The sequence below is a fragment of the Bos mutus genome, chromosome 4 (genome assembly GCF_027580195.1).
Source record: "Bos mutus isolate GX-2022 chromosome 4, NWIPB_WYAK_1.1, whole genome shotgun sequence".
Classification (NCBI taxonomy): Eukaryota; Metazoa; Chordata; class Mammalia; order Artiodactyla; family Bovidae; genus Bos; species Bos mutus.
Window position 1 is genome coordinate 111,442,031 of NC_091620.1, and position 18,925 is coordinate 111,460,955.

Genomic DNA, 18,925 nt, shown 5'->3' on the forward strand with positions numbered 1-18,925 from the left:
TTGTAATTCGCTTACATAGTCTGCGAGTATAGGATTGTCTCTTGTTCTCTGGTCCTTACTTTGATGTTGAATATGAAGCTGTGGGCAGCTGCTGCTCTCCCCACATCACTGCTGCTCTGGGATTCTTCCTGAACAAGCAGCTCTCACCTGAGAACTTTCTTGTCTCAGAGAAGAGGAGATAAAAGATGTTGCAGAACTGTCCATGCTTCTTAGAGGATCTGCATCCAGGGGCTCAGGTGAGCTGTGCTCTCAGGGGCTGGAGCAACGCAGGTACCAAGTCTGTAATCTCTAAAGAAGGAAGGACAATCCAGCCCATGGAGAAGCCACAAGTCTTAGACCAGTAACAGAGTCCGGGGCAACTGCCATGCTCTCCTGCTGCTCTGAGACACAACCTACTGCATTTTAATGTAGCAGTCTCTACTCACGTGTACAACATTATATCAAAAATGTGTTTTCATTTTTCATATGTTTACAATCTGTTTTCTTTCCTTCTTTACTTCGCATCCTTAGCTAAAATGCTAGATAAACAATATCATCATTTAATCTTTAATATTAAATGTCTCTAGTGAGTCGTGTCACTTAGTTAACAGCATGCTAATTGCCCTAGGAGTAGACACAACTCAGAAAAAAACTGTCATTTGGGAACTACATTAGGGATTTATTCATTTTACAGCTTAAATATATTTACAGGCACAAGTCAGACCATTTCCAAAGTACGGAGGAGTCAGGGTGTCAATAGGATCAAGAAAGCAGAATTTCTGTGGGTCTTTTATGTCTTTATGCCACGTTCCTTTGTAATATTCAGCCCTTGCTTTCCCACTCACCAGGAAAAGGCAGGGTGCATTATTTGATGAGTTAGGTCTTTTAGTTCAGCGAATTTTAAAAAAATTATCATTTTAAAATTCATCTTTAGACACTTGAACAAACGAGGCACAAGAAATTATGTAAAACTGACAATGAACTAATATTTTTGAAGCTGCACTGGCACTGTTCAAAATTTTACCAATTTGATGAATAGTTGGGGCTAAGTTTCTCAGTAGCTGTGTGTGTTGAAAGCCACCATCTATTTCCTGATCCTCTGGAAACATTTCCTTTCCTCGTTGTGAAATGGAGCAGGGCCCTAGGGTCCTCTCCACATCATGTTTCCAGCTGCCTTTTGTTTACGGAAAAATTTTAGCTGAAGTATAAGCTTAATAGAAGAAGTGAGAAAAAGCAGAAGCAAAAGTAAGCAATCAAACCGGACAAAACAATAATAGTTTAATAACTAACAAAGTCAAGGACCTTTACACAGCTGTAAATAGTATTCTGAGCCATATCCTGTGAGCTGTCTTATACTGAAATCCCCACCAGGTAGAAGAAGCTACCTGGTGAAGAAGAAGTTACATGATGGCCGGGCTGTAGCCATGACATAAGCTCCTGAACTCTGAGAACTGACTTCAGACAAAGGGAACAAACCAACTCTGGAACTGAAGATTAACTGTACCTAAAGCAATCAAGATGACACTGATCAGACCACTGTATGACCAATTTCAAGATGACTGTCAGAGCTGATTCTGCTGTTTTTATATATAGCCTCATCCCCCTGCCTATAAAACCTGTTGCCTCTTGCCCATTGATTGCTGGTGGGGAGTGTAGGAGTTGGGGGAAGTCAGCCTTTGGACAGGACTTCGTCTCTCCACATTGCCCCATTTCTTTACCCATGGTTGTCAGCCTCAGAAATAAAACAAAAGTTTCCCTTCCACCAGCCTCACCTCTTTATTGACTTTTGAGAGGAGGCAAGCAGTTGGCAAAAGTTGCCACTTTTGGCAACATATCCAACAAACAAAATTCCTCTCTTTGGTGATTGCTTTATATAACATTGAGACTAAATCAATGCTTTTCTCAATCTTTTAAAGTCAAATTATATTATTCAGTAAAATTAGCATTTGTAAAGTCACTTGAAAATAAAACTTTAAAATTCTAATAAAATTTTAAAAATATTTATTTACTACATCAAAATCACTGCAGATGGTGACTGCAGCCATGAAACTAAAACACGCTTACTCCTTGAAAGGAAAGTTACGACCAACCTAGACAGCGTACTAAAAAGCAGAGACATTACTTTGCCAACAAAGGTCCGTCTAGTCAAGGCTATGGTTTTTCCAGTAGTCATATATGGATGTGAGAGTTGGACTGTAAAGAAAGCTGAGTGCTGAAGAATTGATGCTTTTGAACTGTGGTGTTAGAAAAGACTCTTGAGAGTCCCTTGGACTGCAAGGAGATCCAACAAGTCCATCCTAAAGGAGATCAGTCCTGGGTGTTCATTGGAAGGACTGATGTTGAGGCTGAAACTCCAATACTTTGGCCACCTGATGCGAAGAGCTGACTCATTTGAAAAGACCCTGATGCTGGGAAAGATGGAAGGCAGGAGATGGGGACGACAGAGGATGAGACGGTTGTACTGCATCACTGACTCAATGAAGATGAGTTTGAATAAACTCTGGTAGGTGGTATGGACAAGGGGGCCTGATGTGCTGTGGTTCATGGGGTCACGAAGAGTTGGACACTATTGAGTGACTGAACTGAACTGAACTGAACTGAATGTAGTAAATAAAACAATATAATTTTAGCTCTTAAAAATCGTTTCATGATCCTTTCATCTCTCTGTTTTTGTTTTCACATTCTTATCTATTTTTTTCTGTTCAGTTCAGTTCAGTCACTCAGTCGTGTCCGACTCTTTGCTACCCTATGAATTGCAGCACGCCAGGCCTCCCTGTCCATCACCAACTCCTGGAGTTTACCCAAACTCATGTCCATCGATTCAGTGATGCCATCCAGCCATCTCATCCTCTGTCGTCCCCTTCTCCTCCTGCGTCCAATCCCTCCCAGCATCAGAGTCTTTTCCAATGAGTCAACTCTTTGCATGAGGTGGCCAAAGTACTGGAGTCTCAGCTTTAGCATCATTCCTTCCAAAGAAATCCCAGGGCTGATCTCTTTCAGAATGGACTGGTTGGATCTCCTTGCAGTCCAAGGGACTCTCAAGAGTCTTCTCCAACACCACAGTTCAAAAGCATCAATTCTTCGGCTCTCAGCCTTCTTCACAGTCCAACTCTCACATCCATACATGACCCCTGAAAAACCATAGCCTTGACTAGATGGACCTTTGTTGGTAATGTCTCTGCTTTTGAATGTGCTATCTAGGTTGGTCATCACTTTCCTTCCAAGGAGTAACCGTATTTAATCTCATGGCTGCAACCACCATCTACAGTGATTTTGGAGCCCCCAAAAATAAAGTCTGAAAGTTCCCACTGTTTCCCCATCTATTTCCCATGAAGTGATGGGACCAGATGCCATGATCTTCATTCTCTGAATGTTGAGCTTTAAGCCAACTTTTTCACTCTCCTCTTTGACTTTCATCAAGAGGCTTTTTAGTTCCTCTTCACTTCCTGCCATAAGGGTGGTGTCATCTGCATATCTGAGGTTATTGATATTTCTCCCGGCAATCTTGATACCAGCTTGTGCTTCTTCCAGCCCGGTGTTTCTCTGATGTACTCTGCATATAAGTTAAACAAGCAGAGTGACAACACACAGCCTTGAAGTACTCCTTTTCCTATTTGGAAGCAGTCTGTTGTTTCATGTCCAGTTCTAACTGTTGCTTCCTGGCCTGCATACAGGTTTCTCAAGAGGCAGATCAGGTGGTCTGGTATTCCCATCTCTTGAAGAATTTTCCACAGTTTATTGTGATCCACACAGTCAAAGGCTTTGGCATAGTCACTAAAGCAGAAATGGAACTCTCTTCCTTTTTCCATGATCCAGCAGATGTTGGCAATTTGATCTCTGGTTCCTCTGCCTTTTCTAAAACCAGCTTGAACATCTGGAAGTTCATGGTTCATGTATTGCTGAAGCCTGGGTTGGAGAATTTTGAGCATTAGTTTACTAGCGTGTGAAATGAGTGCAATTGTGCAGTAGTTTGAGCATTCTTTGGCATTGCGTTTCTTTTTTCTGTATTCATATATAAATTGTAACATTAACACCATATTCCTGCTTTGTACTCTCATTTGGTTATTTTATACTAATTGTTTTCTCATTTTAATGTTTTTAGTCACTGATTTGTGTCTGACACTTTTGTGACTCCATGGGCTACAGCCTGCCAGTCTCCTCTGTCCATGGGATCTCCCAGGCAAGAATACTGGAAATGGTTGCCATTTCCTACTCCAGGATCTTCCTATCCAGGATCAAACCCACATCTCTTGCATTGGCAGATAGCCTCTTTACCACTGACCCACCAGGGAAACCCCTCATGTGAATAGATAGTTTTTTTTTAATTTAATTTAATTTTATTATTATTATTTTTACTTTACAATATTGTATTAGTTTTGCCTAGATAGTTTTTAAAATCATTAATGGCTACATCATATTTTATCAGGCCAGTAAACTACAGTTCACTTTGTATAATTAAATAGTATCCTAGTTTGGAGATTTGTTTTCTTTCCAATTTTTCATTAGCACACAATATTAAATGAAATAATTATTTTTATTCTTAGAGGGTTTCTTTTATCAAAATACTCATCGTAAATTCTAACAGTGACTTTACTGGATTTGGCACCTTTTCAGCTCTTGAAATCAGTGCCAAATTGCCTTTCTAAGACAGATATTTTAATTTACAGATCTGAACAATTTATTACAATGTGTGTTATTAAACCATCATCAATGGTAATTAGAAAATTTTGCTACATAAATTGTAAGGCTTTTAGTTTTAAACCCTTCTTCTATTCTTTAATGCATTTTATTATTTTTTTTATTTTTAATAAATTTGTTTTATTATTTTATTAATCAAAATAGGAACCATTATAATTAACACATTCTTTTCCAAACAAGTAAGTTTGTTTATTCCTATAATGTGAAAATCCATGCTTCAGGATTCAACAGAATCTTGGAAAGGATTTTCTGCCTCTTGCTACTTGTGGAAGCATTTCCCTGAAAAAAGTTGTCAGATGCTTGAAGAACTGGTAGTTGGTTGGTGAGAGGTCAGGTGTATATGGGGTGAGGAAAACTTTCATAGCCCAGTTTGTTCAACTTTTGAACCAGTCAACAGGAAGGGCCCAATTCTTTAATGCATTTTAAATTACCATTATTAACAGTAATAACAATAGCCATTATTAGTAATTAGTAGCAGTAGTATAAAATACATAGGCAACATGTATCTTTATGACCTTAATTTCTTAGAGTCTTGACATTGTTACATACAAGCTATTCCAGCCATCTTTTATTTCTGTTACAGATATTCTTCTTTCAGTTATATAAATGCTTAATCAAATATGTGTATCAATTTATTGCTCTATCAGTCAAAAGCAAATTCAATACTAAACATTTAGTTATAAAAATGTTAACTGCTGGAAATGTAGAGCATGACCTCTAAGTTAATCAGGGAGCAGGAACAACAGGAAGGTATGGCCATGGAGGAGGGGATGTGGACACTCAGTCCTCTGAGATGGGTCAGCAGGTTCTTCTGCTCTAAACCCAAATGAGGTGCCTGTAAACCTGCGACCTTGACCTTCCACAGGAGCTGCAGCTGCTGGAGACAAGATGCATTGCTGTGGGGGTGCAACAGCGACCACGGGGGGACAACAGGAGGGAGCCAGCCGCTGCTCCTGCACGTGCTGGAAACATTACAGCCCCAGACTCGCAAAGCAAGGGACAGAAGAGTGAGTTTGGCACCAAGGGCAGCAATTTAGTATCTGCAATAAGAAGTGTTAGAAGAGGCAGGGCTTCCCAGGTGGTATAGTAAATAATCTTCCTGCCAATGCAGGAAACACAAGAGACTGGGGTTTGATCCCAGGGTTTGGAAGATCCCCTGGAGAAGGGCTTGGCAACCCACTCCAGTTTTCTTGCTTGGAAAATTCCATGGAGAGAAGAGCCTGCTGGGCTACAGTCTGTCGGGCCACAGAGAGTCAGACACGACTGAATGACTGAGCACGCACATATTTAAGTGTTTATATATGTATGTGTACAGAGCTAGTGGAAGCCTATTTTTTGCTCTGTCAGTTGAGAAGTTGAAAAAAAAAAAAAAAACCCTGCCAACTTAGAAGACAAAAGACAAGCCAGTTTGGTCAGGAAGATTCCCTGGACAAGGGCATGGCAATTCACTCCAGTATTGTTGCCTAAAGAATCCCATGGACAGAGGAGCCTGGTGGACTAGAGTCCATGGGTCACAAAGAGTTGGACACGACTGAAGCAATTTAGCAGGCATTTACTATTTTCCAATAAAATACATGAGGGCTCCTTGCAGAAGTGATGATTTGTGGAAAAAAATAAAGAAGATAAGCCTGAAGCATCTTGAAGTACTAGGAAATAAAGAAACACTCAAACACACATGCTCACAAAAATGCATGTCCACACATGGACACACACAGACACACCACAAAATCACACATACCCACACTCACATGCCCACACACAGTTGTTGAGGATATTTCAGAGGAAAAATGCAGAAGCTGACTCACAGTGCTCCCAATATTTAAAACTGAAACAATGTTAACATCAAAATACATATAGTAGTTTTGAATTATAACTCAATAAGTATAACATAAACATCCATGAGCCATACTGATATAAATGATAGAATAAATTAATAGATAAAGGCATAGAGACAAACTTTTCATGCAGAAGAATTCTGAATTATTTGTGTAGGGATTCCAGCGTCAAGGAAGGGGGTATCACTCCCGTTCCTGCAGTGTGAACCTTACAGATCCACGTGTTTCCAAAGTGCATGGTGTGGAAGGAAAGGGGAGTGGGTCATGTTGCAGTGGCAAAGCTCCACAAAAAAAGGCCCCTGCCACGTGGGCAAGGCCAACATCAGCAATCGTGTTGACCCCTGACTCATGACAAACGTTGACATTCGTTGACCCCTGACCCTGCACTGCGTCCATCTTCCCAGTAACTCACAACTGCAGTCTTAGCATGAGAAAATGATCAAACTGCTTTTACACCTCAAAATTGGTTAAGGTCATTAAAAGAAGGAATAAGAAAAATGAAAGCAAGGAAAGTTTGGGAAACCGCCACAGCCAAGAAAAGTTTAAAGAGACATGACAACTCAGTTTAACGCGGTGCCTGCACAGGATTCAGAAACAGGAAATGGACAGCAGGTGAAAACTATGAAAATGTAAATAACTAATGAACTTTCATGGGTGGGTGTTAATCACGATAACAATGGCTCACACCAGTTCACAATGTTAAACCTGTACAATGCATTTCACATGGGAACAATAGCCGGGGAGACAGTGTGGGGTATATGGAAACTCTCTGGACGATTTTCTCCTTTTTCCTATAAATCTCACACTGCTTAAAAAAAATAAAGACATTAAAAGTAGCTACAGTGAATATCTTTATGTACACATCTCTGCAACTTCTGTTTATTTCTTTGACATGTGCTTCTGGAAGTGATATTTCTTTCTGCAAAGATTTGTTTCTTATTAGCTTGGACGTATTTGAAAATATGTCTTGATTGCTTCTAGAGAAATTTTTATCAATTTATACTCATGCAAGGGTGCATTACAGCCCTGGGTTCTCATACTATTGCAAATATTGGGTATCATTTTTTTTAAGTTTTCCAAAAAACTATTTTACTAAAGCATTAATAATGTAGTTCAACATCTTATACTATTATTTGACTCTGAAAATGTATGTGCTGATATACTAATTTTGGAATCTAAATCCCTAAACCTCTTAAATTCACAAATTTATTCTTTTCATCCTTTCCGGGGTCCTTGTACCTTCCTGTCAGCACTTCTCACGTAGTTTTGCCCACTAATGTACCCATAGCAGACCTCCCAGTGGGCACACCCCTGGCTTCCCCACCATGTTCAAGGCCCCGTGGCATCCACCCCACCCTCTCATCTGAAGACTCTTGTTCCTTCATGAGGAAACTGAAGCTTCTGACATGATCTCCCTCAAATTCTAGCTTACATTGACATGGTAGATTTATCAAAACTAAAAAAATTAACATCAGCACACTACTTTTTTTTTTTCTTTTAAATGTAAATTTTATATTAGAGTATAGTTGATTAACAATGTTGTATTAGTATCAGGTGTATGGCCAAGTGATTCAGTCATACGTATACATGTTGGCCATCTGATGCAAACAGCTGACTTACTGGAAAAGTCCCTGATTCTGGGAAAGATTGAGGGCAGAAAGAGAAGAAGTCATCAGAGAATGAGATGGCTGGACAGCATCACTGATGCAATGGTCATGAACTTGGGCAAACTTCGGGAGATGGTGAGGACAGAGAGGCCTGTCGTGCTGCAGCCCATGGGGTTGCAAAGAGTCAGACACGACTGGGCAACACAGCAACACTTTTTTTTCAAATTCTTTTCACATTTTGGTTAATCACAGAATGTTGAGCAGAGTTCCCTGTGCTATACAGTAGGTCTTTGTCGATTGTCTATTTTAAGTATAGCAGTGTGGAGATGTCAGTCCCAAACTCTCAGTCTATCTCTACCCAACCCTTTCTTCCTGGTAACCATACGTTTATTCTCTAAGTCTGTGAGTCTGTTTCTGTTTTCTAGATGAGTTCATTTGCATAATTTATTTTAGGTTCCTCTTATAAGAATATCATACAACACTTGTCTTTCTCTGTCTGAATCCACTAAGTTTGATAATCTCCAGGTCCACCATGGTGCTGCAAATGGTGTTATTTCATTCTTTTTAATGGAGGAATAATATTTCATTGTATACATATAGCACACCTTCTTCATCCATTCATCTGTGGATGGACATATAGGTAGTGCATTACTGTTATTTAAAATAGAATTTCTTGATTTATTTATGTGAATTTCACCAGCTTTCCTAATGCCCAACCTAGGAAACCATGCCACATTTAGTCATCATGTTTCCTTAGTCTCTACCATTCTATTCTCAGTTGTTTTTTTTTTTCCCCTATTGCTTGTCTTGTCTATGACACATTTGAAAATCACCAGTTTCGAAATTTGTAAGGTTTTCCCAATTTGGGTTTTTCTGATATTTTCTCCTTATTAGATAGATTATGGACTGGGAAAGAATATCACAGAGGCAAAATGTTTTTCTTTCTCACTGTATCAAACCAGAAGACACATGATGTCAACATGATTTATCACTGATATTAGCTCAAACATTTCATTAAGTTGTATCTTATGTTGTTTTTATAATTCTGATCTCCTTTTTGTTAGCTGTGCCTTGTTAAATCCAGCCTATACTAAAGGGCAGGGTAATTCAGCTCCACCTTCCAGAAAGAGACGTTTCAAATAATTTGTGAACATAGGTTACAGCCACCATAGTAGTTTGGTAAGGATATAATTTCTGTACAAAAGTTTTTCTATGAGTTTTCACTTACAGGCAGGTTTTGCCAGCAGCAACTATCACTCTAACAACAGTTTTTGATTCTCCTCACTATTCCCCTCTCTTCTTCCACATTTATTGCTTAAGGTCATTCCCTAAGAAAAGTGTGACCTTACCAAATATTTGCAGAGTCAGTAATTTATCCATCAGTACAAAGTCATAACCTCTTCATGGATCACAGCCTTGTCATGGTGAAGGGGCTTGTGTAACTCAGTGAAGCTGTTAGCCACGCTGTGCAGAGACCACCTAAGACTGATGGGACATAGTGAAGAGTTCTGATGAAACATGATCCGCTGGAGAAAGAAATGGTAACCCACTCCAGTATTCTTGCTTCGAAAACCTCATGAACAGTATGAAAAGGCTAAAAGAAATGACACCAGAAGATAAGCCCCCACACCCCCTGGTCAGAAGGTGTCCAGTATGCTGCTGGGGAAGAGGGGACAGCCATTATTAATAGCTCCAGAAAGAATAAAGTAACTGGGCTGAGGTGAATGTGTCTGGTGGTGAAAGTAAAGTTGGATGCTGTAATGAACAATATTGCATAAGAAAGTGGAATGTCAGGTCCATGAATCAAGGTAAATTGGATGTGGTCGAGGAGATGGCAAGAATCTCCTCCTCCTAGGAATCAGTGAACTAAAATGGACAGGAATGGGCAAATTTAATTCAGATGACCATTATGGGTGAGAATCCCTTAGAAGAAATGAAATAGCTCTCATAGTCAACAAAAGAGTCTGACATGGAGTAGTAGGGTACAATCTCAAAAACGACAGAATGATCTCTGTTCATTTCCAAGGCAAACCATTCAATATCACAGTAATTTAAGTCTATGCCCCAACCATTGATGCCGAAGAAGCTGAGTTTGACTGGTTCTACAACATCTACATGAAAACCGACAACATCTTCTAGAACTAACACCAAAAAAGATGTCTATTTTCAACATAAGAGATGGGAATGAAAATTAGGAAGTCAAGAGATACTTGGAAAAACAGGCAAGTTTGACCTTGCAGTACAAAATGAAGCAGGGCAAAGTAATAGAGTTTTGTCAAGAGAACACACTGATTACAGCAAACACCCTTCTTCAATAGCCCAAAAGATGACTCTACACAAGGACGTCGCCAGATGGTCAACGTTGAAATCAGATTGATTATGTTCTTAGCAGCCAAAGATCAGGAATCTCTATACAGTCAGTGAAAACAGGACCTGGCACTGACTGGCTCAGATCATGAGTCCTTTATAGCAAAAATCGGCTTAAATTTAAAAAAGTAGGGAAAACCACTATGTCATTCATGTATGACCTAAGTCAAATCCTTTATGATTATACAGTTCATGTCCAACTCTTTTTTTTTTTTTTTTTTTTTTTTAAGCTTTTATTGCCTTGACAGCTTTTCTCCAAACATGGAAAAATGGCAAATTTGTCATAGCCATTCTTTTAAATGTTTGTTTTTTTTTTTTTTTAAATTTTATTTTATTTTTAAACTTTACAATATTGTATTAGTTTTGCCAAATATCAAAATGAATCCACCACAGGTATACCCGTGTTCCCCATCCTGAACCCTCCACCCTCCTCCCTCCCCAATTCTTTTGTGACCCGTGGACTGCAGCATGCCAAGCTTCCCTGTCCTTTATCATCTCCTGGAACTTGCTCAAACTCATGTCCATTGAGTTGGTGATATCATCCAACCATCTCATTCTCTGTTGTCCACTCTCTTCTGCCTTCAATCTTTCCCAGTATTAGGGTCTTTTCTAATGAGTCAGCTCTTCTTATCAGGTGGCCAAAGTTTTGGAGCTTCAGCATCAGTCCTTCCAATGAATACTCAAGGTTGATTTCCTTTAGACTGGTCTGATCTCTTTGCAGTAGAAGTGACAAATAGATTCAAGGGATTATATCTGGTAAACAGAATGCCTGAAGAGGTTCATAAGATTATACAGGAGGGAGTGGCCAAAATCATCCCACAAAAAAAGAAATGCAAGAAGGCAAAGTGGTTATGTGAGGAGGTTTTACAAATACCTGGTAAAAGAACAGAAGTGATGATAGACAAGAGAGAAAGGGAAAGATATGTCCAACTGAGTGCAGAATTGCAGAGAATAGCAAGGAGACATAAGAAAGCCTTCTTCTTTTTTTTTTTTTCTTAAGAAAGCCTTCTTAAATGAACAATGCAAAAAAAAAATTAAAAAGCAGAGGAAAATAATAGAATGGGAAATACTAGAGAACTCTTCAAGAAAATTGGATATCAAGGGTATATGTCATGAAAAGATGGGCACCACAAAGGACAGAAATGGTAAGACCTAACAGAAGCAGAAGAGACTAAGAGGAGATGGCAAGAACACACGGAAGACCTATGGATAACCATGATGATGTGATCATTCACCTAGAGCCAACCATTCTGGAATGAGAATTCAAATGGGCCTTAGGAAGCATTACTCTGAACAAAGCTAATGGAAGTGATGGAATTCCTGCTGAGCTATTTAAAATCCTAAAAGACGATGCTGTGAAAGTGCTGCACTCATGTTAGCAAATTTGGAAAATTCAGCAGTGGTCACAGGACTGGAAAAGGTCAGTTTACATTCTAATCCCAAAGAAAGGCAATGGCAAAGAATGTTTGAACTACAATACAATTGTGCTCATTTCACATGCTAGCAAGGTAATGCTCAAAATCCTTCAAGCTAGGCTTTAGCAGTACATAAACTGAGAACTTCCAGATGTACAAGCTTGGTTTAGAAAATGCAGAGGAACCAGAGATCAAATTGCCAACATTTGTTGGATTACAGAGAAAGCAAAGGAATTCCAGAAAATATTTATTTCTGTTTCACTGACTATGCTAAATACTTTGGCTGTGTGGATCACAAAAAACTGTGGAAAATTCTTAAAAAGGTGGGAATACCAGGCCATCTTACCTGTTTCCTGAGAAAACTGTATGCAGTTCAAGAAACAACAGAACTGGATGTGAAACAACTAACTGGTTAAAAGTTGGGAAAGGAGTACATCAAGGCTGTATATTGTCTCCTTGCTTATTTAACTTACATGCAGGGTATATCACAAACTGGAATCGAGTTTCCTGGGTGAAATATCAACAACCTCAGATATGCAGATGATACCATTTTAATGGCAAGAAGTGAAGAGGAACTAAAGAGCCTTTTGGGGGCAAAAGAGGAGAGTGAAAAAGCTGGCTGAAAACTTATCAGTTCAAATAACTAAGATCATGGCATCCAGTCCCATCATTTCATGGCAAATAGATGTGGAAAAGGTGGAAATAGTGACAGATCTTATTTTCTTGGGCTCCAAAATCAGTGTGGACAAAGACTGCTGCTGTGAAATTAAAAGAAGCTTGCTGTTTGGAGGGGGAGCTATGACAAATCTAGATAGTGTATTAAAAAGCAGAGACATCACTTTGCTAGCAAAGGTCTGTATAATCAAAGCTATGGTTTTTCCAATAGTCTTGTATGGATATGAGTTGGACCATAAAGAATGATGAGTGCCAAAGAACTGAAGCTTTTGAACTGTGGTGCTGGAGAAGACCCTTGAGGATCCCTTGGACTGCAAGGAAATCAAACCGGTCAATCTTAAGGGAAGTCAACCCTAAATAATCATTGGAAAGAGTGATGCTGAAGCTGAAAATTCAATACTTTGGCCACCTGATTTGAAGAGCCCACACACTGGAAAAGACCCTGATGCTGGAAAAGATTGAAGACAAAAGGAAAAAGGTTCACCAGAGAATCAGATGATTAGATAGCATCATCAACTCAATGGATATGAATGTGAGCAAGCTCCAGGAGACAGTGGAGGGCAGAGGAGCCTGGTGTGCTGCAATCCATGGGGTCGCAGAGTCCAATATGACTTAGTGACTGAACAACAACACAAAGTCATAAATATTTCAATCTTTTGGTTACAAATTAAAATTACTGTTATTTGTTCTGTTTCCCAAGTTTTTCTGGCTTTGGCCCCTGTGAGTTCTCTTTCAGGTATGCTCGTGGTATCATTTTGACCCTGCTTTAAAAGCTGCTTTTTCTGGCACTCAAAGTTGCTCCAGGCTCAGCCTGCCTCAATCCTAGAATCAATCACTTCTCCAAAGATTCTTTGTTCCTTTTATTAAAGAATGGGAAAATGAATCCAGCACTCTATAGAAAGAATTATGTAATATGACAAACTGGAATTTATTCCAGGTGTGCAAAGCTATTTTAGCATTCAAAAATTAACTAATATAATCTGTCATATCAACAGGTTAAAGAAAATCATATAATCATATCAATAGATGCAGAAAATGTACCTGCCAAAGCACAACACAGATTCATGAAATGAATTCTCAGCAAATTCCGAGCAGAGGGAAATTTATACCAGCTAATAAAGAACATCTTCATAAAATCTACCTAAAACATAATGTGATAATGGATCATGAGAAATGTGACAGAATTGTTCACTTACAATCTTCTTCTCTTGCTTAAAAGTATTAGCTAGGTTTAAAATTTTGTCTTGCTGCTTTCTAATATTCATAGTAAGTTGTTGAGTAGAAGTTGGGAGACAGTGTTATCAGAGTCAATGTTTTGTGTCTGCTTCTGAATATTTCTTCATTGATCATGATATATTCTATTTGAAGGACACCCTCTTCTTTTTTGTGTTGCAATACTAGTTTTATTTTTGCTTATTTAAAACAATTTTTTTTGGAATGTGTTTGCTTTACAATGTTATTTCAGTTTCCACAGTACAGAGATGTGAATCAGCTACACATACACATATATCCCTTCCCTTTTCGATTCCCTTCTTATTTAGGTCACCACAGACCGCCGGAGAAGGCGATGGCACCCCACTCCAGTACTCTTGCCTGGAAAATCCCATGGGCAGAGGAGCCTGATGGGCTGCAGTCCATGGGGTCACGAAGAGTCGGACACGACTGAGCGACTTCCCTTTCACTTTTCACTTTCATGCATTGGAGAAGGAAATGGCAACCCACTCCAGCGTTCTTGCCTGGAGAATCCCAGGGATGGGGGAGCCTGGTGGGCTGCCGTCTATGGGGTCGCACAGAGTCGGACACGACTGAAGTGACTTAGCAGTGGCAGCAGACCCTGGTAGTTCCCTGTGTTGCACAGGGCATTCCATTAGCTGTCTGTTTTGTTCATAGTATCAATAGTGCATATGTGTCAACCTCAGTCTCCCAATCCATCCTACCCTCGGTGTGCATACGTGTGTTCTCTACATCTGTCTCTATGTCCGCTTTGCAAATAGAATCATCTGTATCATTTTTCTTGATTCCACACAAATGTGTTCATATATGACATTTGTTTTTCTCTTTCTGACTTACTTCATTCTGTATAACAGTCTCTAGGTTCATCCACATTTCTGCAAATGGCACGATTTCATTCTTTTTTATAATGATACTTCATTGTATATATGTGCCCCATTTTCTTTATCCATTCCTCTGTGTATGGACATTTAGGCTGCTTCCATGTCCTGGCTGTTGTAAATAGTGCTGCAATGAAATTTGGGGTGCATACATTATATGGATTTATGGTTTTCTCTGGGTATGTGTTCAGGAATCGGATTATTGGATCATATGGTAGCTCTATTTTTAGCTTTTTAAGTAACCTTCATACTGTTCTCGATAGTGACTATATCAATTTAACTTCCACAAACAGTAGAAGGAGGGTTCCCATTTTTCTAGTTTTATTTTTAAATGTAGACAGTGTTTTCTCCCACATGAGCATCTGGATCTTTGGGATTGAATTCCAACTTTGACCACTTATTTCATGTGAGACCATATGTAAGTTATTTATACAAACTGTGGCTTGGTTTTACTATATATAAATAATTATATTAACAGTACATGCATTATAGTATTGCTGTAAAAATAAATTGCTGAATATATGCTAGTGCCTGGCATACAATGAGCTATGTAAGTATAATTATTATATTATTATTCTCCTGCAGTTCTTAGCTTTGCACAGTGGATTTTCTGATGTTGAGCTGACCTTAGCTTTATAAAAAATGCTACTAGTTTTCCTTCCTACAATTTGTTCTTTTATATTTAATGGTAGAAAATTGCAAAAATTTGAGATTAAAAAAATTGAAAAGAAAAGTAACACCAAATACCATCTTCAAGAATTGTCATTGTTAACATTTGACATTTTTTCCTGATAATACATTTTTTGTATGTATTTTTCTTAGAATTGGCACTGTACATGCAGATAACTTTATATCCAATATCTTCTTTCAAATATCACCTACCACATATTTACCTATGCAATTAAGTGACACTCTCGGTGCCATAAAAGCCAATGTTATTTTATGTTGGATTCCTATGTAGCCACATTCCACAGGACTGCTCAGAATTTCTGGAAAAATAGATAAGAGCATTTTCCACTTGACACAAACTGCTTACCCTATTTTATTGATCATTATGTGTACATGGTATGTGTTCCCTAGAATTCTTTTACAAATCCAACAGAAAAGGAAAGCAAAATTATCTTAGCCACATGCAAAACATGTGATGACACTACAATTTCCAGGCTGCAAGTTTCCCAGTGACAGTGAATTTCTAGTAAAATCTATTTTTTCATAAAAGACACAAAATATTGGAAACATTTTCACCACCTGCTACTTCTGCTTCAGTTTTTTTAATTTCCTGGCTTCATGCCCAAAGCCAATAGAATCTCTTCTTATAATAAGTCTATTATTTCATAGATTTAAATGAGACAGGAAGCTATGACATATAACAAATGCTGCTAATTGAAAAATATTCATGAATGTATTCATTTAAAAAAGACATAGTATTTATTTTACATTGTTAAGGAGCTCATGTAGACATGAGGTTATAGTTACTTATAAGGGAGAAACCCCACTATGGTGTTCCTTTTCTGTTACTGCTTTAACAGATTAAACAGTCTGTGACTTAAACAATACAAAGTTATTAACTTATAGCTCTAGTCCCCCTAGGCTAAAATCGAGATGGGAATTGGGATGGTTTCTTTTCTAGAGGCTTTGGGGAAAAGATCCAGTGTCTTGCTCTGCTGTTTTCTGGGGGCTCCTGGCTCCATCTTTCCACCTTCAAAGCCAAAATGCTGCATCTCTGATTATTCCCATAGTGGCACCCAACTCTTCCATATATGGTAACACATTTACAAGATCCATGGATTAGGAAATGTGCCGGGGTCCTTCCCCGGCTGATCTAGGGTATTCGAAGTGGGGACGGCATCAGCGACCTATTTATTTAAATATTTTATCAAAGATAAAATTCAGTGGAGAAAAGAGGATGAGTAGCTTGGTTTACGTGGGAGACCAATAAAACTTCAAGGCAAGAAGTTTGCACCACTTACGTAGGCCGCAGGCGTCCTTCCGTTCTCCCAAAGGAGAGGAGACACTGAGGCCTCCCTGGTCGGATCTTAGAAGCCCAGGCATAATTAGTAAGCATGGCGGGTTCCTCGCTCCAGATGGAGACTCAACCAGAGTGAGAGAGAGAGCGACATGGGGAGACCAGTATTTCGAGAAACTGATCCCTATTCTTTATTTTCCATGGTCTACTTTTATACACTGAGATGTTATGCAAAAGTCACGCGGGGTCAGCAGTCCTGACTTTTATCAAAGTCAGGGGCTTCATACAAATGTATACAGAGGTCTTAGGGGTGTTACATCATCTTCTGGCCAGGGGGCCTGCTGACAATTTATGACCCTCTCCTTGTGACAGCGGTCAGTCAACCGGGACACTTATTTCTCCAGGGGTGATTATTCTTAAAACAGACACTACCCAAATAAAGTTACATTCCTATAGGGTGAGGGTGTAGTGGGTTTTAGTTAAGGAAAGAATTTACTTAGCCTAAGGTCTAACGTGATTAATATCAAAGGTTAATACCTATTTCTTCTATATATTCATTAATGTGTGTAAGGGCAGGGGATGTGGAGACTTAGCAACAAACATTGGCTCAACAAATGAAAAACCCTTCACCAATACAATTTCTAATCAGCCCATTATACTTATACTAATAGTTTTCTAACTTTTCTAAGGAACCTGTTTTTAGAAGGTTTAAAGCATCTCGTGCCTCTCACAGTTGGGAGGCTGTGAGCAATCACATGTGGCCGACAAGCCCGTCAGGCAGGCCAGAGAACCTTCAGAGGAGTTTGTAGGTTAAAACACTCTTGTCATGCCCAGAAGTTTTTATTAACTGGAGCTCTAGGTTAACTCCTTCTCTGAAAGAGGTGGTGGGGGACAGCCGCCCATAAAGTCAGAGATGTAGGTGAGAGCACAAAGTAGTAAAGTAGGCAGGCTCTGGTTATGGGGGTAGATGCTCAAGGAGTTCCAGAGGGACTCCTGAGGCTCGATCCCGCCTTTGCGTATGTCGAGCCTCCTTCGTCATGACCTTTGTCATGGGCGGAGTACCTCACTCTGGCCCCCAACAGAAATGGATGTTTTTTTGGGGGAGGGAGGACATTTTTCTGCCTCGCACATCTTTATAGTTAAAAAAAATGGACTATAGCCCACCAGGTTCCTCTGTCTACGGAATGATCCAGGCAAGAATACTGGTGGGTAGCCATTCCCTTCTCCAGGGGATCTTCCTGACCCAGGGATCAAACCTGGGTCTTCTGTATTGCAGACAGATACTTTACTATCTGAGCCACCAGGAAAGCCCATGTGGTAGGAATTACTAAATTAAATGTCTATGGAGCAGAAGGAACATTTTATAAGGCACATCCACAGGAGAAATTCAGACAATTCAGTTTACATGTTATTTTCTGTGCTTTTCCCTCTTCAACCAGGACCTTACATATTTTAAATCTTATAATGTTAGCCTTAAAATTGGACATTATGCACTTCAGCAAATAGCCTCGATATTCTAGAACCTCTAGTTTAGATTTGCATCCCCTTATCCAAATTTTGGGCATGCCCCCATCCCGCTGCTTAGGACTCAGAATTTTAATGTTAGTTCGTTAGAGCTCAATACCTGAAGAGTTTAAACCTAGAGTGTAGTACTTGATACAGGTGTTGGGGTGATAAGCTGGACCCTAGGAGTCAGTAAGTTGATATTTGATGTCAGCTTTTAGAAGGCAACATTAATTTCTTCAGGTAAAAATGCTGTTGTATTCAATTTAAGTTTTTGTTAGAATAAATGGCATTTAGGTTTTCTAAAGGAATCCTGGAGCCTGTGGTGAATCCCTCATGTGTTTGGTGCACCATGGCTCTTTCCACCAGGCCAGCCGTAAAAACCAGGTCACATTCTAACACCTCTCTGAAATGGTCCAGGACAGAGGATTGGGCCTTAGTTAGTGAGGGGGTCAGGCCTTCTGTCAGGGACATTAGCTAGGAAGAGTGTCAGGACCTTAGTTATTGACAGAATTGGGCCCATGTTAGGGAATATATCAGCGTCTAGTTAGGGTCAGTGTTAGGGCCTTATTTAGGACCAGTGTCAGGGCAGTGACAGGGCCTTAATTATAAACAGTACAAGGACATGTGTTAGAGAAATCTTCAAAGACTTAGTAAGAGATAGTTCAGGTCAAGAGTTAGGGACACGGTCAGGGCCTCAGTTAGGGACAGCATCACGGTATTAGCTTGGAGATGTGGTCAGGAACTAGAAATCCCATCGTTTAATTAC